General features: G+C 39.6%; 1 protein-coding gene across 14 annotated transcripts in view; it reads left to right on the top strand.

Moving 5' to 3' along the window:
* Positions 1-25,703, top strand: part of dlgap1a (discs, large (Drosophila) homolog-associated protein 1a) — a 615,703-nt gene that overhangs the window by 283,885 nt on the left and 306,115 nt on the right. For 8 of the 14 annotated variants that reach the window (XM_069921771.1, XM_069921770.1, XM_069921759.1 and 5 more), the window contains one exon: positions 18,815-18,915. The exons of 2 other annotated variants lie outside the window; for them this stretch is intronic. The gene's annotated coding sequence lies outside the window, so the exon portion shown is untranslated. Of the gene's footprint in view, positions 1-710; positions 797-3,657; positions 3,719-18,814; positions 18,916-25,703 lie in introns of those variants that run through there. 4 more of the 14 variants (XM_069921764.1, XM_069921763.1, XM_069921765.1 and 1 more) reach the window with 4 other exon arrangements.

The following is a 25,703-nucleotide window of genomic DNA, read 5'->3' as shown; positions in this document are numbered from 1 at the left end:
AAGGAATTAGGAAGGTATGGATGGGTGGGAACAGTTGAGTGAGGTGGAAATGGCAAGTGAGGTAGGTGGGGGAGAGGAAAGAAACAGTCTGGGAGAGAGGGGGAATGATGGGGTGTGTGATCAGAAGGAAAGCAAGAGGAACAAAGGAGGAGTGGGTTACCTGAAAATGGAGAATCCAATATTCATCACTGTTCAGATCGCTCTGCTATAGGAAGGATGTGATTGCAATCAAGAAAATGCAAAAAGTACTTTTTTTTTTAAATGTTTCCAGGGTGGGAAGATTATAAGATGAGGAAAAATGATCAAACTTTATTTACTATCGAATAAATTCAGAGATGATACCCTTGCATGCTTTGTTTTTTTTTTTAACTGCACTTTCTTACATTTTGACTTAATGTATCACTATTGCCTACACTGTTGTCTTATGTATTTGTTATTATTGCCCTACCTGCTGTATGAGCTGACTTGCCATGATAGCGTGCAAAACATATGCTTATCCCTTCATTCTAGCAATCATTTCCATGAATCATCTCTGAACACTTTCTAATGCCAGCACATCCTTTCATAAACAAGGAGCCCAAATCTTTATCCCATACTCCAAGTGAGGCGTCACCTGTGCCTTATAAAGCCTCAACATCAGATCCCTGGCTCTTCTATCTTATTTCTCTAGATATGAATGCCAACATTGCATTTGCCTTCTTCACCACCAGCTCAACATGCAAATCCTGCACAAGGGCTCCCAGGACCATTAACATCTGCGTATTTCATTCCTTGAAGAAGGGCTCAGGCCTGAAATGTAAGTAATATATCTTTGTCTCCTATAGAGACATGTGGAATTCTGGGAGGATAAGTCTGCCATCGCTCTCTCTCTCTCTCTCTCTTTCCCTTCCCTCACAGACATACCTATCTATCTATCCTTGATTGTTGTATGTGCTCACTTCGTTACGTGTGTGTTTCATCCCCACTGCAACTTTCCCACTGTCTTTATAAATTGTGCGCCTATGTGTTTAATTGCCACTACCATTTTTCCACGGTCCTTTACAAATTTATAAAGGTTTATATAGGATGGCACAACAATAGGGGCTAAGGTCTCATAGGTATGATTAATTTTGTTTATATACAAGATCATAATACATTGATCAGGATTTAGTAAATTGAATACAAAGTTTAAAGGTAAAAGTGGTTTCCCCTTCAAGTACTGACCAGGCCTGAGCCTGCTTACCTTCTGAGATCAATCTCAGGTGTATACAGGCTATTATCTGAATAGTTATACATTTTTAATCTTTTATTTCCTTCACATTCCTGCACTCACGCAAAAAAAACGTCATCAATGCGTCACTACTTTGTCCCTGGATAGTCCACAACCCTTTCACACTGAGCTAATTGGCACACAGGCATCAGATGACCCAGGGGATGATACACCCTACCTAGGTGGTCCATCCCCAGGGTGATTTGATGCCTACGTGCTGATTTGCAAGCATTCACACTGGCCCTTTAACTGGTATATTGATCGTTAATTACTAGGAATAGGGTGCCAGTTAATGCGGAGAAAACTTGCATCAATCAAGCTTATTTAAGAGCATATATCCTTCGGCAAAGGAACAGAAAATTCAGTCAGCGTTAAATCCAATTCATTGTTCAGTGGTTACTGATAAAATATGGCATTTGAACAAGATTGCATCAGGCTCACCCATAATATCCCATAGAATCACAAAACCCTCTGATAATTACAGCTGAATCTAACATGCCAATCAATCACTGTTCCACATTGGTTTTTTTCCAGGAGATCCTTCACATAACACGCTGGCTTCAGGAGATAAGAAAATAGGAAGGAATTCATTCTTTCATTTTTGCACAGATTTTTCAACTAGAGAATACTGCCTCAGAAATAATTGTCATAAATCTATTTTAATTTAAAGATACCAAATACTCAAGCTTTCAGGTGCAATTGGATACAATATATATTGATATAGGAGATGGATAATATGATCTTTTCTTTTTAAAAAAATATTTTTATTGACTTTAACAAAAACTCTTTACACAAGATATATTAAGGATAACATAAAACTAATCATATATAATATATATGTCACATATCAATTGAAAATTAGGGGCATATAACAATAATTATTACATTAACTTATTTCATTCAGGACATCAAATTCTATAATTATAATAATTAAACAATATTAAATCATATTATGTCCAAAATCAATATTGAATACAAAAATTATACAAATAATCCACGTAAAATTCCCTCTCTCTAAACAAGGTTATATATATTGTAATGGCCCCCAAACACCAGACAGAGAATCCTCGGAGCCTCCACACCACTTAAATCCTCAGATTATGATAATAATTCATGAAAGGGGCTAACATTTTATCAAATTCAGACTTTGCATCTTTAATATTATTGTGAGCTCCCGTTTTAGTAAAACTGGATTATCACTGTAAGGCATCATATAGAGAGGATGGACTGAATGGTCACAGTTAACATTTAACATTTCACACAAGCACAATAATTCAATACATTGGAAGAGCTGAGGGAAGGTTTGTCACAGTTTTTTTTCCAGAATTTGATACATTTTCAAAGACATGATTTTGAAAGGGAGAACCATTCTGACTGCTACAGAGAAAACTGCTTTTTCAAGCAGTTCTTGTGACCAGCCATTTTTGTGGGAATCAGAGCAAAGCAAGCTTTGTGAATGACTGCGCCTCTTCGGTCGATTGACCTGTGCCAGGAGGGTCTTTTTGGGGAGCAAAATGTTTCATTTTGATAGTGACTAACAGTGGAGGTCACTTGGAGAGACTGCTTCATTTTAAGTGTGATTAGTAGTGAAGTTACTTGGAGAGATCGGTGCCAGGGTCTTGGAAGCTTCATGGCGGCTGCCCACTTCAAGTCTTGCCTACAAAAGGAGCAGGACTGTTATGACCACAGCTCGTGCGGATGGACATTCTTTCAAAGGCAATGCGAGGAGAATGTGTGAATCTGGTAGCTGCCACAATTCCAGTCTTCCCATCAGTTTATAATTTGAGCATCAAATTTCAAAGGCCTACTCTTTAACAATGAATTTAAAAGACTGAACTTTGAAGTAACTTTCGAGATTTTGGCCTGGACTGTAATGGTTTGGGTATTACACACACAGACACTAGACACCGGCGCATAGCTGGGGATAGATTTAGTGTAATGGATAGTTTAAGAGATAAGACTACAGTTTAAGAGTTAGAAATAAAATTAGAGTTTTAAATTAAACAGTCTGGTTCATTGCCTATTGTGGTTATATGCGGTTCGTGACAAAATTATACCTAATTTTTTCCAAACTTAAATAAGACATTATATCATGTAACCATTGAGGTATAATATGATCAGATATTATACAGATATTATCTTTAGAGAATTCAATAATCAAGAACAAACAATATTTCTCACATACCAGTCCTCAAGTCAATAAAATGTGTATTGAAAAAGCTTTAGATCTCCACTGAGGAATCTGAATTATTGGTCCTGTGAGATTTATTGTCAGTTTGTATAATGTCAAAATTCATTTTGTTTTTACAAATCTACCATCAGCCATGCATTGACCTTTTTATATTATAATTTATCTGAACCATTCTTGGAAAATCACATTATATTAGTAAACTGCTCCACTTAATTAGGAAAAGAAAACATGAAAGAATAAAAAAGAATTTGCTGCCACTGGCAATGCTCAATTCGTTGGTAAGTGAACTATCTGCAACTCTCGTCAAAACAATTATTTTATTGATTGATTTGTGAGATGTCGACACTACTGATAAAACCTGGATTTAATGCTAATTTTCCTCCAGAAGGCAGTGATGAGTTGCCTTGTGATGAAATTACCCCAATGGTGCAACAAGGTTGGTAGTTACAGGAATCTGACCCAGCAATTATGCAAATCGGGATTGTGTGCAACTTGGACAGGAAGTCACATTGATCATTTTACTATTTATTTGCTACTTTTGTGCTCAAGAGATGAGGGTCATGGGTTTGGGAAATGCTATCAATATTGTAAACATGGTCAAATAATAATTGTAAGTCTCTTTAATATTATTCACTTGAAATTTCCATAGGGATTACTCTGATTCTTTGAATACCTTGTCACCAGAAGATTAGGTGAAATGCTGCAGATTATGTCAATTCCCTGGGACTTTTCAATCAAAATCATGACTCAAGTTCAGGAGAAACTAATGGAAGTTCTCCTTTGGAATGTTCTACAGCCATTGGCTCTCAAGTTCAGGAGAAACTAATGGAAGTTCTCCTTTGGAATGTTCTACAGCCATTGGCTCTCAAGTTCAGGAGAAACTAATGGAAGTTCTCCTTTGGAATGTTCTACAGCCATTGGCTCTCAAGTTCAGGAGAAACTAATGGAAGTTCTCCTTTGGAATGTTCTACAGCCATTGGCTTTAATGCTGAGGTTTGAATTTTCATTTCAAATTTAGGCAGCTTTGTAAAGAAATAAGGTGATAAAGAACCCTGTTGATTATTCATTCCAAAAACTGGGCTCTGTCATTTCCTTCTGGCATTCAACAGTGCTTCATATTCTGCCAGTTACCTCTTCAGCCAATTTCGATGCAGTCTACAGCCTGAAGTCTCTTGACCTCTGTCTCTAGCAGCCCACAGCCTCCAAGGGATTACTGATGCCTCTCAACTGATTGGGTTTACAAGATGCATATATTACAGTTGCAGGTGATGCTGCCCCAATTCTGGACAAATCACACCGGCCAGTTATAGTCTATTAATAAAATTGATATGCCATAGACATGGACCAGACAAGTGTTATAATAATACTGGGCTTTTATTAACAGACTATAACCACCACTAAACTGGCCAATGGGAAAGCATCTTCATTTGTTAAACCAGTAGGGTGGAGTATCTCTACAGCCATTGACAATAGCAAGCAGACAGTATAATACGCCTCCCCCCCCATTACATCATCACAGTATAGAACCATAGAGTGCAAAAGCACAGAAATGGGCCATTCAGCCCATCTTGTCCATGCCAAATTATTTATCCACATAGTCCTATCGACCTGCATATGGCCCATTGCACTCCATAGCTCTCCCATCCATGCACCTCATCAATTTTTTCTTAAATGCTGAAATCGAACCCGCATTCACCACTTTCACTAACAACTTGTTTGAGTTCCCCCTTAATGTTTCCTTAAACATTTCACCTTTCACCCTCAACCATGTCCTCTAGTTTTTATCTCATCTAACCTCAGTGGAAAAAGGTTGCTTGCATTTACCCTTTCTGTACCCCTCATAAATGTTTACATCTCTATCATATCTCCATTCATTCTCCAACCTTCCAGTAAACAAAGACCTAACATTCTACCTTTCCCAAAAACTCAGTTCCTCAAGTCCCAGCAACATCCTCGTAAATCTTCTCTGCATTCTTTCAATCTAATTGATATCATTCTTCTAGGTAGGTGACCAAAATTGCACACAATGTGTCAAATTTGGCCTCACCAATGTCTTCTACAATTTCAACCAAACTTCCCAACTCCTCTACTCACTACTTTCATTTATAAAGCCAATGTGCCAAAAGGTCTCTTTATGACCCTATCTACCTCTAGAGTTATGTATCTGTATTCCCAAATCCCTCTATTCTGTCACACTCTCCAGTACCCTATTATTTATCATGTAATGCCTACCCTAGTTTGTCCTCCCAAAATACAAAACTTCACACGTTCTCAATATGTTCAAATCCTTCCTCTGAACTACTCCCTAGACTGCCCAAAATGCTGTATTCTGACCTGGGGATTATGGTTGTGATACAAGATGATTCAGCAACTTATTTTTCTAAATACAAACATTGCTCAAGACTAAGGGCATAGATTTAAGGTGATATGGGGGTTTAGTGGTGATACGCAAAACAAGTTTTTTACCCAAATAGTTGTAGATGCCTAGAATGTGCTTCGGGGATGGGGTTATGAAGGTGGGGGAGGTGGTAGGAGGAGATCCAATAGTGATATTTCAAATTTCAAGATTCAATTTGTTATCATAGTAATAAAACAGTGTCATATTACATGAAATTTCTTTTTTCCTGTTGCAAGGCAGACAGATTCACCATCACTTTCCAAATCTTTATAAGTGACTTGCACACAATGATTTTGTCAAGCAGTACTCAGGCAAATGATTTCATGTCCCTTAGATTGTACTACTTTAAGAGCTCATTTTCTGTACAATTGAATTTCTACCCTGTGCCATCATAAATTATTCTTTCATTCCCTGGCATTGGAAAGCAAACATTGTTCTGCCACAACAATGTGCTCACAGTTCTAGTTGGAGACAAAGATTGTTCGGTTGTGGCATTCCTTGATTCAAGGACTTGTTGAATAAATTTTTGTGATAATTTTAACTTTGTGAGCACTGAATCAACCTTCTATCAGATGGTTCTTTTTTTTTGTTAATTGAATACACAATTGCTTCTGATTTGTTAAGGAGAAATGAAGTGTATTGAATAAGGCTCACCTTGAAGGATCTAATGAAATATATATGTAGCACAGAATTAATTAATGGGCCTGCGAGCATTGACAATGTGGCTAAGAAGTGAGGTATCTGTGTCAGTGTTCAATCTCTGTAAAATATTGAAATTTATTTTCAGGTAATGGAGAAAAGTGCATATTTGTTCAATATTTGCCATTCATTTAGATTTACTTTCTCATCTGTCATACTTCATACATTTATATCATTCACTTGTCTAAAATAATTAGACAAGGGAAATTAATTTGTTGGTTATATCAAAGTTTTATTCTAAAATCAATTTTATTTCTCTGAAACTTTATTTTCTGAGATTTTTTTAATATATATTAAAGAGAGCATTCATTAAGATTCAGAAAGTATGTTTGTAAACAAAATTTTAAAAAAGCACGACCTAATTCTTACAAAGCATTTCTCTTTTGCACAAAGATGGTATAATTTTTTGATCATCCTGAATGCTCCATTATGAAGAGCTGGTGAAGCAGCTGCTTGAACCACTGTTAGCCATTTTCTGGAAGTACACCCACAATGATACTAGGCAGGTCATACCATGAATATGACCAAATATTTCTAAATCAGGAAGGTGTTTGACTTGGAGATTATTTGGAGTTCATGGCTTTCCATGCACTTGCTGCCTTTGCCCTTCCCAGAATAAGGATATCTCATCAAAAAAGCATTTAGCAAACTCGTACAGTGCATCTTACAGATACCATCTATTGCACCCTTGAAGTGCTGGTAGTTAAATGTTGTATTGCTCAATGTTCAGAAACAATTAAAGTCAGGTTTTGCTTTGAACCAAAAGGGCTATTGATAACAGAATCACACAAGCATCCCACCTATGCACTGACCGTGAAATATGCATTCACAATCACATTGCACAAAACGAGGTTGCATAAGAAAATGCCTCTCTAATCCTTTGGTTGGAATTTAAATGTTAAATGAGACAGAATGAAAAATTCATGAAGTTTTCCTTCCAAAATTATCTTTTTTTTTAAGACATACAAACATACAGCACAGTAACACTTTTGGCTTATGAGCCCATACCTAATTACACCTTATTTGCCTATGACCTTGAGGCTGGAGGGGGGAAAAAAACCAGAGCACCTAGAGGAAACCCACACAGACATGGGGAGAACATACAAACGCTTTACAGACAGTACAAGATTTGAATCCAAGTCCTGGTCACTGGCACTTGTCACTGGCTAACGGTGTTGCCCTATGCTTCTGAAAGGTTAGCCAAAGCAAAAATCTCATGCTGGAAATCTGTAGCAAAAACAGAGCAATCTAGAAACACCTAGCAGGTCAACTGCACCAGTGGAGAGAGAGGCAGAGTTGACATTTTGGGTCAAGGACTGTTCATGGAACTGGAAAGATAGAAAGGCAAGCAGATTTTAAGTTGTAGAGAAGGGTAGATGGAGGCACCAAAGGAAACATCTTGATAAGGTGCAGTCTGATGTTAATTACTTTTAAAAGTGACAGAAAAAAATGATAGAGAAATATTAATATATAACAAATTGAAACCATGCTCTGGTTTTTTTCCCCCCTCCAGCCTTCAAAACTATACCAAGGTCATAGGCAAATAAGGTGTAATTAGGTATGGGCTCATAAGACAAAAGAGTTACTGTGCAGTATGTTTGTATGTCTTAAAAAAAAAAGATAATTTTGGAAGGAAAACTTCATGAATTTTTCATTCTGTCTCATTTAACATTTAAATTCCAACCAAAGGATTAGAGAGGCATTTTCTTATGCAACCTCGTTTTGTGCAATGTGATTGTGAATGCCTATTTCACGGTCAGTGCATAGGTGGGATGCTTGTGTGATTCTTGTGTGATTCTAGCCCTACAGTTGAGAATGTCCTCATTGAAGTATCATAACCTCCAAATTCTTTGGTCAAAATCTCAAGCTACAACAAGATTGTGTGTATTTTTCACTGCTTAGACAGTAACTGTCCTAAGAAGATCCAATACCAAATAGGCATCGAATATTTATCGTTTGTCACAAAGTGAACTAATATCAGAATAAATTCGAGCAAATTTGACTTTGGAGAAATGTTCACGATGTAGCACTTTAAATTGATTAAGACGATGCTGAGTTCATAATGATGAATCGTAAATCAAGTGCAAAATTGAAGTCCATTCTTCTTCTGAGAAAGAGATATTCAGATCATTCTCTTATTCAGTTTTAATTCCACTTAAAAATATTGTTTTCATATTCAGTAGTTTATAATATAAAACAGATATCCTGCCTTTATGAGTAAATTGTAACTCGAAGAGTTCATCGATAAAATTTGGGTCAGGAGAGTAGGAAATGTTAAAAGCTTAGAGCGAACAAAATGGATAGTATCTGAAATAATGTCTATTTGATAGGTTAAATATCATCCCCAATTGTTGAAGAGATATAAAATGTTGCTGTATAAAAAGATCTTTAAAACTAGTAATACCTAAAAATTGTACTTGATCCAATTTGCCATCAGCGCCCGTCTCTACCCTAACACCAGCACCCACAGGTCCAAGCCTTGTTCGGCCCACAATTATCAGAGTCGCAGATGCTGTGGTCTGGAGCAACACACCATCAGCTGAAGGAATTCAGCAGTATCAATGGGAGAAAAAAGCATTGTCAGCATTGCAGATCAGAACCCTTCAGCAGGACTGCTGCTTAACCAGCTGAGTTCTTCTGGCAGACTGTGTTGCTCCACAGTAACCATTTGCAACCTAAAGCTCTCAATAACTGTTAAGTCTTTATTCTGGGTACATCCCATAAGGTCATTTACATTATTTTAAATATATATTTTTTTAATTAGAAAAATGTAATATTGAAAAATAAAACTTAAACTTCTGTTAGTTTTAGAAACATAAGAACCAGGGTAAAAATGTCGGGGGCATTGTTATTAAGCCTGTGAATGACAGAAAAAAATTGATGGTATGGTGGGCAATAAGAAAGATTATCTGAGATTACAACAGGATCTTGATCAACTAAGTTAATGAGGCAAGGAATGGCGGATGGAGTTTAATTTGGATAAGTGCAAGATATTGCATTTTGGTAAGTCAAACAAGGGTGGTTTATACCCAGTGAATGGTCAAGCCCAGGGGAGTGTTGTCGAGCAGAGACAAAGAAGGAGGTGCAGGTGCATAGTTTTGGAAATTGGCAGCACAGCTGGAAAGGGTTGTGAAGAAGTCATTTGACACACTTGCCTTTATTGGTTAGGGCAATGTGTGCAGAAGTTGGGATGTTTCAGCTGTGTAAGACATTGGGAAGTCCACATTTGGAATACTTTGTGCAACTTCCTATAGGAAGGATGTCATTAAAATGGAAAGAGTGCAGAAGATATTCATAAGGATGTTATCAGAACTAGAGGGTTAAGACTTTTGGTTGGAGCAAAATAAGCTAAGGGGTAATATTATCCAGGGATTCAAAATCATGTGGGCATAGATATGGTGAATTGTTAGTCTCTTCCTCAGTCTTTTAGCAGAGTCTAAAACTAGAGGGTGTTGTTTAAAGAGAGGGGTGGGGTGAAGATTTTAAAGTGACCTGAGGGGCAGCTTTTTCATACAAAGGATGGTATATATATGCAATTAGGCTTGTTATGATCTAACAACCCTTTTAATTTTGTTACGGACTAAAGGGAGTTTGGTAGCACTAACAAAGGATCGGCAATGGAAAATTCACCAAATTCAAAATAATAGTTTTTATTAAACTATTGATAACATATCATTTCTTACTTATCTCTAAACTCTAAATTTAACCCCACTATGCGCAAATGTAAATGTGTGTGTGTGTGTGTAAAATCCCAGACTCTTAAAAAGTCAATTTTAAAACTTCAGCATCATTTTAGTCTTGTGTTATGACAATTTTATTTTTGAGTGAGGACAGGACTGAACCTACTGTGAGATATTTGACAGCTGCTTGGAGCTGTAATAGTGCCGGGCTACCACTAGGGGACTTTGACAGTTGTCAAAGCATGGGAACCACGTGCTGGAAGTCCGTGAGCTCACAGGAGAGTGAGCCTGCTTCTGTTAACCTCTCTCCACCAATGGGGAGAGCTGGAGGCAAGTGATGGGTAGTTTAAAAAGCCCGCCATGCTGTTTTTGAAGAGGTTAGTCAGTAGATTGGACTCCAGACAGTCGAGCTGACTGTGCGTGTTCACCTGGCAGCTTCAGAAAGCCATACGCTGCTCACGGGTGCTAGCACTGCCATCTGGAGCTGTATATCAGTGCACTCACACAGTAGTTCCAGTGGAAAAAGGAAGACTGAGCTACTTTGTCCATGGGTGTCAGCACTGTTGTCCTGACAGCAGTTTGGGGAACTCTGATATCCAGAGTGTGAGTGGGACTGACCAGTCCCTCTCCTGTCCCCGTTCAAGAGGAGGACTTTGTGTGACAGGAGTCATGGGATTACTCAAGCCAGGGTGTCCAAAAGAGAGGACTTGTGTGACAGAAGGTCACTTGTTAACCATAAAGAGGGCTTCGAAGGAGTGAACCTCGTGGTGATCAGGAGGTCACTGTGAAAACTCCCAAGTGAAGGAAGTAAAGGTGGTTGTTGCCACGTTTGAAACTCAAGCCAGTCTCGTGTTCCCCTGACAAGGTTGAAAGTCTATAAGGGACCACGGTCATCTGGATACAGCCTCAAATTAACAGACCAGTGGGCGAGGAAACAAGCCTGGAGACCAGATCCATGAGCTGATCCTTCTTGACAGACAGACTTGACGTGACTGACGTGGGGATTTTGTTTTGGGAATTTTGGTGATTTTTGTGGGGCATTTCAGCTTGGAATGTAATGGTCTGGGTCTTTTCCCCACATACACTGTATAATTATCCATTGTTTTTATAGAGTTGCCCTCAAGGCTGGAGTTCAAGAGTTAATTTTATCAGATTAATTCTATTATTGTTAGTTTGTTAATAAATTTTGTGTTAAATTTAACCCATTTGTTTATGTGTCTCCCAATTGCTGCTGGGGAGCGAAACACTTGAAGGTCTTAAATTCTCAGTTTAGAAATAATTATTGAGCATTCTTAGACATCATATCTTCAGGTCTCTTTAAATTCAATTCTTTCAATGAGTTGTCCCCGAGAGATATTCTTCAAACAGAAGTGACCATCTTCTAGGCCACAAATGTACCTCCTGTGAAATGGATAATGCAAGTCCTGTCTTTCCAGGATTAAATCTTCTTTTGAATGAAAACTTTGGAATCTGTTTTCCAAATGATGAAACTGTCCTCTTTATCTTAGAGTTAGTCAGAAGTAGGCTTCTCTTTTGAAATCAACTTATTCTGTGTCCCCCTTTTATTAGCAGTAACACATAGGTATCTTTTCCCCCCTCTGCAGGAAATATTGCTGCTGGTTAGTTCTGTCTGAGCAAGATGGTGAAATTCCTTCAACAGATCTCTTTGTCTCAGATTTCAATAATATATTTTTGGCAAATCTCTCATGTCATATGGTATGTGATATCATTTCTGTCTTTGAAGTTCATAAGGTATTTTCACATTGATGTGCTTAAAGCATTTAAGTCCACTTACTGACAGAGTCAAAGTAATTAACTTTGTTTGATGGTTCTTTTCTGGTTCTGGGCTGTCTGCCCACATGTACATTTTCACAGGTGCTTCTGAGATAACACCTATTGTTTTCAGTATCTCAAAAGTCACCAGAAATCCTTTCGCCTCTTTGGCTTCAACTGCAGAAGCAGGCATTCTGTCTTTCAAACAGGCTTGTGTCTTCCATCTCAAAGAACCATTCTTTGTGATGAAGCCAGCTAAATGCTGCAAAGAATGTGTTTAAAATGCTAATATATTGTCTTTGTGCCCCTATAACCACCCAAAACTAACTTATTAAACCATATTTAGATAAAATATATTTTTAACATTAAACTAAGGATTAATTATAGCATATTCGTCACAAGCTGCTTGAGAAAGTAGTGGAGGTAGGTATAATTACAACATTTAAAAGACATTTTGATAGGTACATGGATAAGAAAAGGTTAGATGTAGTTCTCAACCTTTTTTCTTTCCACTCACATACCACTTTAAGTAATCCCTATGCCATAGGTGCTCTGTGATTAAGGTGGCATGTGAGTGGGAAGGGAAGATTGAGAATCACTGCTCTAGACCCAATTGTTACTGAAATATTTTGCTTGAGAAAAATGGTTATTGGCCCATTTCCTTTGGAGTTATGAAACCATCCACATAACGAGTCAATTAGGTACGATTAAAACATTGGTTTTCAAACCTTTTCTTTCCACCCACATACCACCTTAAGCACCCCTTATTAATCACAGAGCACCTATGGCATAGGGAATACTTAAAGTGGTATGTGGGTGGAAAGAAAGAGGTTGTGAACCATTGGATCGAGAGGCAGTTGGGACTAGCTCAGGCATGGATGAGCTGGGGGTGGGGGGGGGCTGGTGGGAATGTGTTTTGTGCTGTACAAATCTATGATAATGACTATACAGTAAAGCAAAGGAAATAAAATAAAGCAGAGTGTATCTTAGTGTTTTAAAGAAGTTGATTGTGCATGGGATCGTGCAAAATATGCTCACACTGGCAAAGCTGACCCCTTCGCACAGAAACTTGCATATTCATTGCATCGAGGGATGAAATGAGAGGTCCGATGTATCCACATTTGCCGTTCAGCACATTCTGCATTTTACCATACAGTGTCTGGCTGGAGACATGAAGAACAAAACTGTTGCATTTATTCTTGGAAACGTCTGTTTGTCATCAGCACCTTCTGCCCCATTGTTCTCAATAAACTCAAATATTAATATTGATTTAAATTGTTTGCTCTTTGAAATATACACATAATCGTGTATTTTTAGTTAATTTTAAAACCTCTTTTGGAGATTAAAGATTTCATTTAATCCTGACTTTAAAACTTTGATAATTAAGGAGATTCCTAGATGGGAGACATTGAGAAAATTTGTCTCATTTCCAGCCCATTAACTGGCTGCATCCTGAGGTGAGCTAATATCTTCAGCAATTAAACAAATAAGTTGGAATTTTAATATAATATATTAGCATAATAAATTATTATTGTTGAACAAATTTATATTTTTCTCTTTGATTTTGGTCCTGATGTCAATTGTTCATGTTAACCACAATTCTTTGAAATTGTAAATCTGTATGTTTTAAATGCCATTACGATTTTGTGAGTGAGTCATTGTAGGACAGTGGAATAAGATGAAGGAAACCTGTTAAGTTTATGGGTTTTATTTAATGATATATTAATTAACTGAGCAAAGTATTAATCAGACATTATAGTTAATAATAGTTGCTTACCACAGAAGGCAACGAGTCTGTGATTTCATGGAAGCTGATGCCTTCGAACAAAAGACCAGAGGCATGGTTTTCAACCAAATACATCTTCCTATACTGACACTGGCAGCGGACACTTGATATTGCAAACTAGTCAATAATAAGGTTTTAGGGGTAGCATTGAATGGAGCAGCCTTGGGAAGAAACAATCCAATGAGCAAAAGTATCTTAATTGCAAAGCAAAGAAAACTTTCATTTAAATAGCAATTCTTCGACATCAGTGTGTCAAAGGCATCCATACAGTTGAGTGGTTTGATGTAAGAGTCGCTGTTGTATTGAAAACAAAGTAGACAATTTATGCACAGAAATCTTCTACAAAGAACAAAGTGCTAATGAACAATTTTAGCAATGCAACTTTTGATATGAACTTTGAAGAGAATCCCCTTGCTCTTCTTTGAAATTGTATCAAGGGTTGTTTTAAGTCTTCCTGCCATGATGGACTCCCTTTAAGATCACACCTTTAAGAAGGTATCTCCAACAGTACCAGCCAGAATGAAACATGAAGCCACAGATCTCTGTTTGAGGGCCAAGAGTGCTGTCTATTGAGCCTCAGGTCCAGTAACTGTAGAACTATACAGGTCCTTGTCAGTTTCAGCCCTTCCTATACAGATTTGTCTGCCCTCTCATACAAATTCTAAATAGAAAACAAGACAAGGCAGGTGTAAATCTGGATGGTAAATGGTTATTGGTTGTTGGCTGATTCTGCTTCAGCTGTCATTGTATAAAACCAATTTTACAACCTAGCATAAAATTTGAAAGGGATTGGCTTCTCTCCAACAGGGATTTATCAATATAAAGTTAAACAGTAAGGCTGTGGTGTATTTCATTCACAAAAAAAGAACTTGCATTTTTATATTAGCTTTTGTGGCCTCAGAATATCCCAAACCATTTTTAATTTAGCCAGTAAAATACTTCTGAATTGTGTGGCACAGAAATATAGCAGCCAGCTTACATAGAACAATATTTTATACTTAACAAGGGGCTTAATGACCTATTATGTAATAGGAGGCCATTCAGCCCTTCAGGTCCATGCCAGCAACTCTATAGACTTGCTATTTATTTCATTTCACACATGTCTATGAACTCCCTAACATTCTCCTGCCACATCTACATTCTGGGAGATAATTTATAGCAGCCAATTCACATACCTGCATACCTTTGTAATGGGGGATGAAACCAGAGCACCTGATGGAAATCCATGCATGTACTGGGAGAATATACAAAAACCACGTGGTCAGGTTAAAACCTAGTCCTCTGAGAAGGTAGTGCTAATTGCTTGCACGATCAGAGAAAAGTCAACTGTCATGATAACAGCCATTAAAATGCCCTGTTTCAAGGCTGCCTCTGAGGCTCTGCAGACATTGGCATACTTATTCCAAAGTGGCAGGAAGGAGGTCTCTCGAGGACATTCTTGATATTCAGTAGTTTCATTCTCAATGTATACAACATGATTTTTGGGGGAGGGGGGAGGGGGGAGGGTATAGGTGGTGAAGGGTTGGTAAGAGGATTGCATCCAAAGACTAATGTGAAGGAGAATTCACCCAATGCAGAGTTTGGAGGCTTTTATTAATCTATGTAAGCACATTGAATTTTCCCCTACAAGTTATTTTGAGTTAAATGTATTACCTTTACTTTCATTGTGCTGTTTGCAATGAATGATCGAGCCAACTTGCACAGAGAAATGAAATGGGATAAATGTTTCTGCTCACGTAGAAGTAAATTCAATTTTTATATTGCATTATAATATTGTTACAAGACAAAAAAAAATGTGCTTTGAGTCACAGCCAGCTCTTTGAAGCCTTGAACAAGAGAGTAAAAGTGGTAGGAAATGTATTTTTAAATGTATTTGTGATATAATAGTAGCATTTAACAGGTTTCTGGATAAAGACATGAATATGAAAGGATGGAGGGATATCCATCAGGTACAAGCAGCAGAGTTTTATTTTGATTTTGACATCTTCAGCACACACACGAGGCTACAAGGCATGTTCCTGTGCAGTACTCTCTATGTTCAATGTGTTCTGCAGCCTTGAACATTTCGATGGTGCTTATTTGTCTGGTATTTTTTTTATCAAAAGAAAGAATAAATTATAGATTGTGCACTATGGTCAGACAGATTGAATACATTTACTCCACTCCTACAAAAACTATCCAACTGCGGTCTAGTTTTCCTTCCTTCCTCTTTCAGTTTCATGCTTATTTGCTCCACAGGAGCCATCACACAACATTTTAAATGCACTCTACTATTTAACTTTCAATGACAAATCAAAATGTTTCAAGAACAGTCCTAAGGGAGTTAATGACGAAAGCCATAATAGTTTCTAGCTGAGATTATCATGCGCGGGCCTCAGTGTGTTACACTAACTTCAGTAACTCTAGTCAGTATCTTTAAAATTAACTGAATTAAATAAACTGTATTGAAACCCATTCCCCCTTCATTCTTAGATTGCATAACATCTGGAATGAAGGTTGATATTTGTAGTGATATATTTTCTCCTTGTATATTATTCCCTAACTGTGCTGTTGTATATATGAGGCTGGCCCACCCACTAGTGACTCATCTCCTATGTCTCCCCTCCTTATGATCTGGCCATAAAGGTCAACTTCCCTCCTCCCTTCTGTCATTCCTGTACCTGGATACGAGCCAGCCAAAGTCTTGTGCTTATTAAAGCCTATCATTCCCTGTTCTCGACTTTGTGGTTATTGATAGAGCCTATCAATATTATAGGCAGCTTTTTTGCTAGTTGCAGGAATTGAGATGTGCATTTTTTTTTTTGGTCATTATTTCTTTCCAACTGCAAAAAAGGGGAAAGAGGAGGATAATGCTCATGAATGGGAGACCAACTCCTCAGAGGGAACTCAGAGGAACCTTATACACTTCATATCCCATCCAAGCAGCAAGAGCTCAAGAAACTCGCCTTCAGAGTAGTGTTGGTCAGAGAGTTGTGTTCATGCTGCCAATGTAGCTGAAGACATTGAACAGAGTCAGATCACCATGGCAATTGTATAAAAAAAATCACAAGCCTTTTAAACCTTCACCAAAGGATCTTTCCAGATTGACGTTGCTAATACATGTAACATGTTGAACATGTTAGCATGAAATGATCCATCATTGTTGCTTCATCTAATCCCAGAACTCCTTGCCCAACAACATTTTGAGAATCAAGGTAAACAAGAAAGTCCATAGCTGCTGTGATTTGTAGTTTAATACACAGAAGTGCTGGAGAAACTCAGCAGGTCATGCAGCATTCTTTATTGCAAAGATATATAACCAACATTTTGCCATCAAGATATGAGCAAAAAGCAGGCAGATTTTTGTTCCCAGGTCTATCTCAAACAACTGTAAAACGAGTGGATTCAAATCATTTTATACAAAGAGTCAGAAACTAGTCAAAGGGCATTTTAGGTTAAAATTCGGAAACATGCCTGCACACTGAAATGTTTTTGTATTCCTTGATGAGAAGAAATATGCTACAAAGGAGGCTTTATTCTTTAAAAACCTATATAGCTTTCAAAATGCTCAGTGAGAAGAGGAAATTTTAATGAACTATATATATATAAATAATATAAATCATTCTTTCTTAACCAGTGCGGACTAGAAGGGCCAAATTGGCCTGTTTCTGTGCTGTAATTGTTATATGGTTAAATGGTTAAATAACCAAGTGCATTGGAATTTGTATGAATTGAAATTAAATAAAAATAAAGGAAGCCATTTTTCGATGTCATCAAATAAATTTCATCTAAGGTGTCAATGTAAAAATAACCAGAAATATAAACTCCATCAGAGTAGAACAACAAGGACATTCCACTTGGTGGAATATTGTCAAATATGATCTTTGTTACACTTACCTTTGTAATTGCTGGCAAATTATTGTCAGGAAAATTACTTAAAATTTACTGTTACAGTCAAATGCTTTGATAGGCAATATGCCCGAAGTGTCAATTCCATCTGCAAATGCGCGATTAGCATTCAATGAGAGCACATGACTTTCACTTCTGTTTGCAATTTCATAGATTATATGGATAATTTATTACACAATATTATCATACTTGTCCCATATTCTCCAGAACATTCAGTCTGAAATCTGCTGCCAACATCTATCAGATACTGTTGGGTCCCATTTATTTAACTTTTGCGGTGTAATGTATAGTCTGTGTAACCAATTATATTGTATCATACGCAGCCTCGTATTTATTGTATTTCTCATCGTTCCAGAACATAATTTCTCCCATGTTTCCTTTTTTATCTTTATATTTAAATCGATGTAAAAAAGAAAGGGGAACAACAATTCATGCAATCTGGACATGTGAGAGAGTAGAAAAATTTTGGGATGATCTCAATCAGATATTAAATAAAATAACAGAAAACAATATACCAAAGAATCCAGAGATCTTTCTCCTAAGTAACATAAAAAATAAAGAATTTGGAATTGACTTGGAAGATGCACAAAAAAGATTTGTTAAGATAGCCCTAGCCGTAGCAAAAAAATGTATTATGTCAACCTGGAAATTGGAAGATAATGTGAAAATACAACAATGGTATATAGAAATTAATAAATGTATTCCATTAGAAAAAATAACATATAGTTTAAGAAATAATATTGAAATATTCGAACAAGTATGGGAGCCTTACATTAAATACAATAGCGAAAACCTACCGGGAACAAACATTACCTAAGTTGATGGAAGGAGAAGAGAAGAAAAGAATGGACTCAGTAGAATTTCTGGTGTATTTTTGTTGAATGACAACATTGTCTGACTGGCTTAATGCAACCTAGATTGTATACCTAAAATGGATGAGGGGGGGAGGGTGGGGGGGTGGCTTGGGAGGAGGGAGGGGGGGGGAGAAAAAGTCACTGTATATGTGTGAAAAAGAAATAGTGTATATCATGGCTAATGTGATTTATGGTGTGAAAAATAAAAAATTAAAAAAAAATTTAAAAAAAATCTGCTGCCAAGATGAATGAAGATCTTTTCTTGTAATCTTTAATGTTCTCCATTCATCTCACAGCTCTCCAAACCACTCTCAATATTAAGTATGTTATATGGCGAGTAAGATAACCTCAAGAAGATAAAATTCTCTTTGTTATTCTGATACTGCTGCAAGCAAAGGTGAGAACAAATTTAGATAAGGTAACGAAAGTAGTAATTCTGAATCTTGCCATTTTCTGGGACTCTTGGTTATCTTCAATTATATTTTTAATATGCTAAATTTTAAAAAATGCATAATTGGTATGATACTGATTATCCAATTGAGAACACACATACTGAATAAATTGCTCACATATTCAGAGCCTCCCATTTTTACAGCTCTAGCTATTTACATGGAGCATTCCATTTGACCCTTCCTTTTGGTTATTTCTATGCCTTTCTTGCTATCATTAGATGAGCCCTTTGGAAGACTTTTTCTTCAGTTTATTATTTAAGAGTAAGTTTAGCAGACAACTCCAGCATTTTTATTGTCTTTACTTGAACTGAATATCTTGCTAGGCCAATCAAAGTCAACTGCAACACGAGGTCTGGAGTGACACATAGATTTGATGAGATAAAGATGGCAGATTTTCTCCTCCAAAATTTGTTAGTGGAAAAGATTGATTTTTACAACAATCCAGTTTCTAATGAAACTGGTAAATCACTGTTTATATATTTAACTGGCTGGGCACACCCATTAGCTGACTGGACCTATTGCTCCCCCCACAGACTCCTGAATAAAGGTGACTGTTCCACTGCCCCCTCCCCAGTTCAGGACAGTCGACTAGCATTGACGAGGCTCCATTCTAATGCGAATAAAAGCCTATCAGTTTTACACAACTTCCAGTCTTTTGGAATTACTGATGGTGCATCTATTTTATTAGCAATAGATTTTGACAATGGAGCAGATCCTGAAGTGGAGAAGTTGGAAATCGACCCTCAATCACTTGAAGCCTCCACCAACTTTGAACTCTGGCTGCATTGCTACGAAGTGTTCCTGCAGGCATCATCTACCATCATCTGATCAGAGAACGACAAGTTGCAGGGGCAACACTCCCGGGTCGGGCCCCTGGTATAATGATCAAGGATGGACGTCACGACATATTTGGAGACGATGGATATTCTGAAAGGCCAGCACCTGAAGGAAGTGAACGAGGTCTACGCGAGACACCTCCTGGCCACCCAAAAACAGTGACCCCAGGAATTGAGCGCCGAGTACCTCAGGCCCTGCAAACCCTGAGACAGGCCTGCAACTGCAAGGCCGTGACAGCCGCAGAGATCACAGAGGACCTGATTAGAGATGCCAATGTCACAGGCATCAGGTCCAACTACATCTGTCTGAGACTGTTGGAGCAAGGTGAGCTCAATTTACAGAGGGTGGTTGAACTGGCAGGCACGATGGAAATGGCCCTCCAGAATGTGGAAGCCTACTCAGCCAACAACACTGCTGCCTCATTGTTGCCCTGGGTGCTGCCATCTTGGGAGGCACAGCCAGTGCCAGCAATCTGATCATGGCCATTATACTTCGCAAGTGCCTAGCACTTCTATCGACACATCCCACCAATGACCCAATCGTGGCCACGGTACTCCATGAGCACCCGAAGTGCTATTTCTGTGACCTGGGCAAGCACCCAAGGAAACACAGCCTGGAGAGAGGTGTGGCCTACTCAAACTGCGAGAAGGGCACTACATGAAAGAATGCAAGTCTTCAAACGAGCAGCGACGCATGCAGACCGTGAAGCATGCCATCCTTGACACTGTCATCTTTGAGACCCAGTAGAACCACAGGCAAGCCATGGGTGCTGCCAACTTGGACACCACCATCTTCAAGGCCTAACAATGCTATGTATGACCTGTGGGGCCACTATCTTGCAACCAAGCACACAAACTCTCTACCGCAGCTACAGGCAGTGACCCAACACTGGCCTCCATCACACTGGATCAAGGTAGTCCTGACTAGCACCCCAGATCGATGATAGCAGCCACATGACGAGCTGCCTGTTCAATAATGGGAGCATGGAGAGCTTCATTCACCCGGACACAGAGCAGCACTACTCCCTCGTGGTTAAATGGATGATTCACAGTCTCCCTGGCCTTGAAGTCCCATACAACTGATGTCTGGGGCTGTACCATGCGGGACACTATCTACAAGGACTTTAAGCTCCTGGTGGTGTCACAGCTATGCGCTGCTGTGCTACTGGGACTGAACCTCCAATGCCACCTTAAAAGTGTGATGATGGAGTACGATGGGTCCTACCCTCCCCCTCCATTGTCTGTAACCAGCAGTTCGTAAATCACCCACTGTGCTCCACCAGCGACACCACCCCCCCCCACACAAAAAAAACGGTTCCTTCCCCCACTGTCCCCAGCCAAGATGGCCCTCAGTGCAAAACTTGCAGATTCTCAACTCTCAAGATCACCCCTCCACCCTACACCAAAAGTAGGTGGTACAGTGCCAGGAACAGGATTTTCATCGGATCAGAGGTACAATGGCTATTCAATGAAGGGATCGTTGAAGCCAGAGCTAGCCCATGGAGAGCCCAAATGGTGGTAGTGAGGCACAGGGAGACAAACATGCAGCTAGATGCACATCCCCTTCCCCACTTATTAGGTATGGTAAACTAGATCGCACAATATCTGGTTTTCTCCACTATCGACCTAAAGTCAGCATACCACCAGCTCCCCATCTGCCCAGAGGACCACCAATATATTGGTTTTTGAGGCAGTTAACCACTTCTACCATTTCCTGTGGGTCCTCTTCAGCATAACTAATTGGGTCTCGGTCCTCCAGCGGGAGATGGACTGAATGGTTGACCAGTTTGAGCTGCAGGCTACATTCCTGTATCTGGACAATGTTACCATTTGCAGCCATGACCTACAGGACCTTGACACATAACATATATAACATAACAATTACAGCACGGAAACAGGCCATTAGGCCCTTCTAGTCTGCACCGAACCAAACACCCCTTTCTAGCCCCACCTCCCTGCACAATGCCCATAACCCTCCATCTTCTTCTCATCCATATACCTGTCTAACCTTTTCTTAAATAATACAATTGACTCCGCCGCCACTATTTCTCCCGGAAGATCATTCCACACGGCTACCACTCTCTGAGTAAAGAAGTTCCCCCTCATGTTACCTCTAAACCTCTGCCCCTTAATTCTTAACTCATGTCCTCTTGTTTTAATCTTTCCTCCTCTTAACAGAAATAGTCTATCCACATCCACTCTGTCTATCCCTTTCATAATCTTAAATACTTCTATCAAATCCCCTCTCAACCTTCTACGCTCCAAAGAATAAAGACCTAATCTGTCCAATCTCTCCCTATACTCTAGATGCTTAAACCCAGGTAACATTCTGGTAAACCTTCTCTGCACTCTCTCCACTCTGTTTATATCCTTCCTATAATTAGGTGACCAGAACTGCACACAGAACTCCAAATTAGGCCGCACCAACGTCTTATACAATCTCAACATCACCTCCCAACTCCTATATTCCATGCAATGATTGATAAAGGCCAGCATACTAAAAGCCTTCTTCACCACCCTATTCACATGAGTTTCTACCTTCAGAGAACAATGTACCGTTACTCCTAAATCTTTCTGCTCTTCTGTATTCCTCAATGCTCTCCCATTTACCACGTATGTCCTATTCTGATTCTTCTTACCAAAATGAAGCACCTCACACTTATCAGCATTAAATTCCATCTGCCATTTTTCAGCCCACTTTTCTAAGCAGCCCAAATCCCTCTGCAATCCTTGAAAACCTTCTTCATTATCCACTATTCCACCTATCTTAGTATCGTCAACCTCAAAATTTATCCAGTCCATCAAACTCCTTAACCTCACATACAATAAGGCTAAATCTGTATTCTGCACGACCCGCCTTGCCATCCTTAGCTGTATCATGGAGAATGGAGTCATTGGCCCCGATCCCAATTGGGTGCATCCAATTTTGGAACTCCTCCTTCCCCACAGCCTTAAAGCCCTGGAAAGGTGCCTGGGCTTCTTTTTCTACTATGCCCAATGAGTCCCTAACTATGCAGATGAGACCTGCCCCCTCGTTAAATCTACCTCCTTCCCCCAGCATTAGAGGCCCATGCAGTTTTCAGCCACATCAAGGCAGACATTGCCAAACTACAAAGCACGCTGTTTCAGGTGGAGAGCAATGTATCTGACTTCGCCCTGGCTGCCACACTTAACTAAGTAGGCAAACCCGTCGACTTCTTTTCCCACACCCTCCAGGACCCTGAAATTCAACACTCCTCTGTCGAGAAAGAGGCCCAAGCCATTGTTGAGGCATTATGGCACTGGAGACACTAGCTCACCAACAAACAATTCACCTTGCTGACCGACCAATGGGTGATGGCTTTCACATTCAACAACCAGCAGCGTGGTAAAAATCAAAAATGACAAGAGATTGAGGTGGAGAATTGAACTTTCCACCTACAATTATGATATCTTGTACCAACCCGAGAAACCTAATGAGCCCCCAAATGCTCTAACCCGCGGAACGTGTGCCAGCCCACAAATGGACCGATTACAAACCCTCTACAATGACCTCTGCTTCCCTGGAGTCACCAAGTTCTTCCATTTCATCAAAGCCCATAATCTGCTCTATTCCATCGAGGAAATCAGAAGCCTCCAGGTCTACGCAGAGTGCAAACCACACTTCTATCGACCAAAGGGCACCTAGTAAAGGCCACCCACATCTTTGAACTCCTGAGCATCAATTTCAAAGGTCCTCAGCCTCCTCTGACCTCAACATCATCGATGAGAACTCATTTTCCGTTCACCATCCCCCTACTTGAACATGACAACTGCCCACAGTCATCAAGGTCCTACACGGCCTCTTCACTCTGTTTGGGTTTTCTTACTATATTCATAGCGACCGGGGACCATCCTTTATGAATGATGAGCTGCGGCCAGAGGTATTGTTATGAGCAGAATCACCAACTAAAACCCCCGAGGGAATGGGCAGGTGGAAAGGGAGAACACCATCATCTGGAAGACCATCCTCATAGCCCTGTGGTTTAGAGGCCTTCCAGTCTCCCGCTGTCAAGATGTCCTCCTTGAGGCACTCCACTCCATCAGATCACTCCTATGTACCACCGCCAATGCCACTCCACATGAAAGAATGTATTCCTTCCCCAGGAGGTCTGCAACAGGGACCATGCTGCTGGCCTGGCTGATGTCCCCAGGGCCAGTCCTACTCCAGAAGCACACGAGGAGCTACAAGTCTGACCCACTGGTTGAAAGGGTCCACCTCCTCCATGTCAACCCCCAATATGCCTATGTGTCATAAACCAATGGGCACGAGGACACAATCTCTGTTAGGAACTTGGCACCATCAGGGGTTCTGGAGACCATTACCGATTACTCCACACCCTGCTCACTTATCATCACCTACGATGCACCAGAGCCATGGCATCTTGCCGCAGCCCTAACAGATGGCATGCCAGACTCGTCGCCACGCATCCACGCTGGCGACTGCATACAGGTGCCCCAGACTCTCCAGGAACCATTGCTGCAATGCAGCCAGTACTATAATGGTCACAGCAGCAGACCAGACCACCAGAAAGACTTAATTTATGATAACATCGGATACACTTCACCCCATCGAACTCTTTTAAAAACAAGGGGTGAATGTGGTAAACACTGTCTGTATATTTAACTGTCTGGGCATGACTATACCTGTGGTTCCTTCCACAGGCTCCTGAATAAAGGAGCTCCCTCCACAGTTTAGGACAGTCGGCCAGCATCGATGTGGCTCCATTCTATTGTTAATAAAAGCTTATCAGTTTTACATAACTCCCAGTCTTTTGGAGTTATAGATGATACATCAATTTGCCTGAACAATAATTTCATAGCTGCCAATTTGCTGTCTGGTCCCTGGACTGTTCACCAGGCCTCTGTGTTACTTGCGATTGCTATTTTATGAGCACAACCCCACTTACTCTCGTCTCCTCTCTTGTTGAATGTCCTATCCAATGTGTCCACTTACCTCTTTCCTCACTCTTCACACCTTATCCATTTCTTCTCTTTTACTAATAAATTAGCAATATTTTATCTTCTTTCCACTTTTTCTTGTTTTTTAAAAAGGCTGTTTGGCACCTCCTCCTTTCCAATGCATGCTAGATTCACATCAGGCTTTGACGCAAACCCTGTTGGAAAGAGTCTTCATAAAGCTTCCCCATTCAGCTGAATATTCCATTGCCTTCAACACTCAAACCTGTGGAGTGACATTAATGATGTTAAATGAGAAAACCTGCAGATACTGGGGTTAAGTGCAATACCCAAATGTGCTGGAGAAACTCGTAGGGTAACGGAGCATCCATAGGAAGTAAAGGGTAACCAATGTTTCAACCCTGAGCCCTTCATCAATAATAAAAAATAAAGCAGGCAGATGCCTAAATTAAAGGGTGGGGAAGGAAGGGGGGGGAGGTGGAGAGATATTAATGTCTTTGTCTCTAAATTCAGTTTCGTCCTTCAATAAGCACTTCACCTTCTTCCTCCTTCCTTGAGTAGAATCAGCAGAGAGATATAGGTAGGTTAAGTGAGTGGGCAAGGGTCTGGCAGATAGAGGATGATGTCAGTAAAATGTGAGGTCATTGACTTTGGGGGAAAAAAAATAGCGGATTGGACTATTATTTAAATGGTGGAAAGTTGTAGTAGGCTGGTGTGCAGAGATGGTGACCAGAGATGAATAGAAAAAAAGTTAGCTTGCAGCTACGGAAGGTCATCAAGAAGGCTTTCATTGCCAGGGGAATTGAATCTAAGAGCAAGAAAGTTCTGCTGTAACTAGTGCGACTGCACCTACATGCTGTTCTGGTTTCCTTGCTTGAGGAAGGGTATACTGATATAGAGTCTTTGAGGGCACTGCAGAGGAGATTTGATTCTGGGAACGAAAAGGTTGGTCTCTGAGG

Source organism: Narcine bancroftii, chromosome 2 (assembly GCF_036971445.1).
Source record: "Narcine bancroftii isolate sNarBan1 chromosome 2, sNarBan1.hap1, whole genome shotgun sequence".
Lineage (NCBI taxonomy): Eukaryota > Metazoa > Chordata > Chondrichthyes > Torpediniformes > Narcinidae > Narcine > Narcine bancroftii.
Note: the sequence above shows the minus strand (reverse complement) of the source record. Positions and strands in the feature narration are given on the sequence as shown.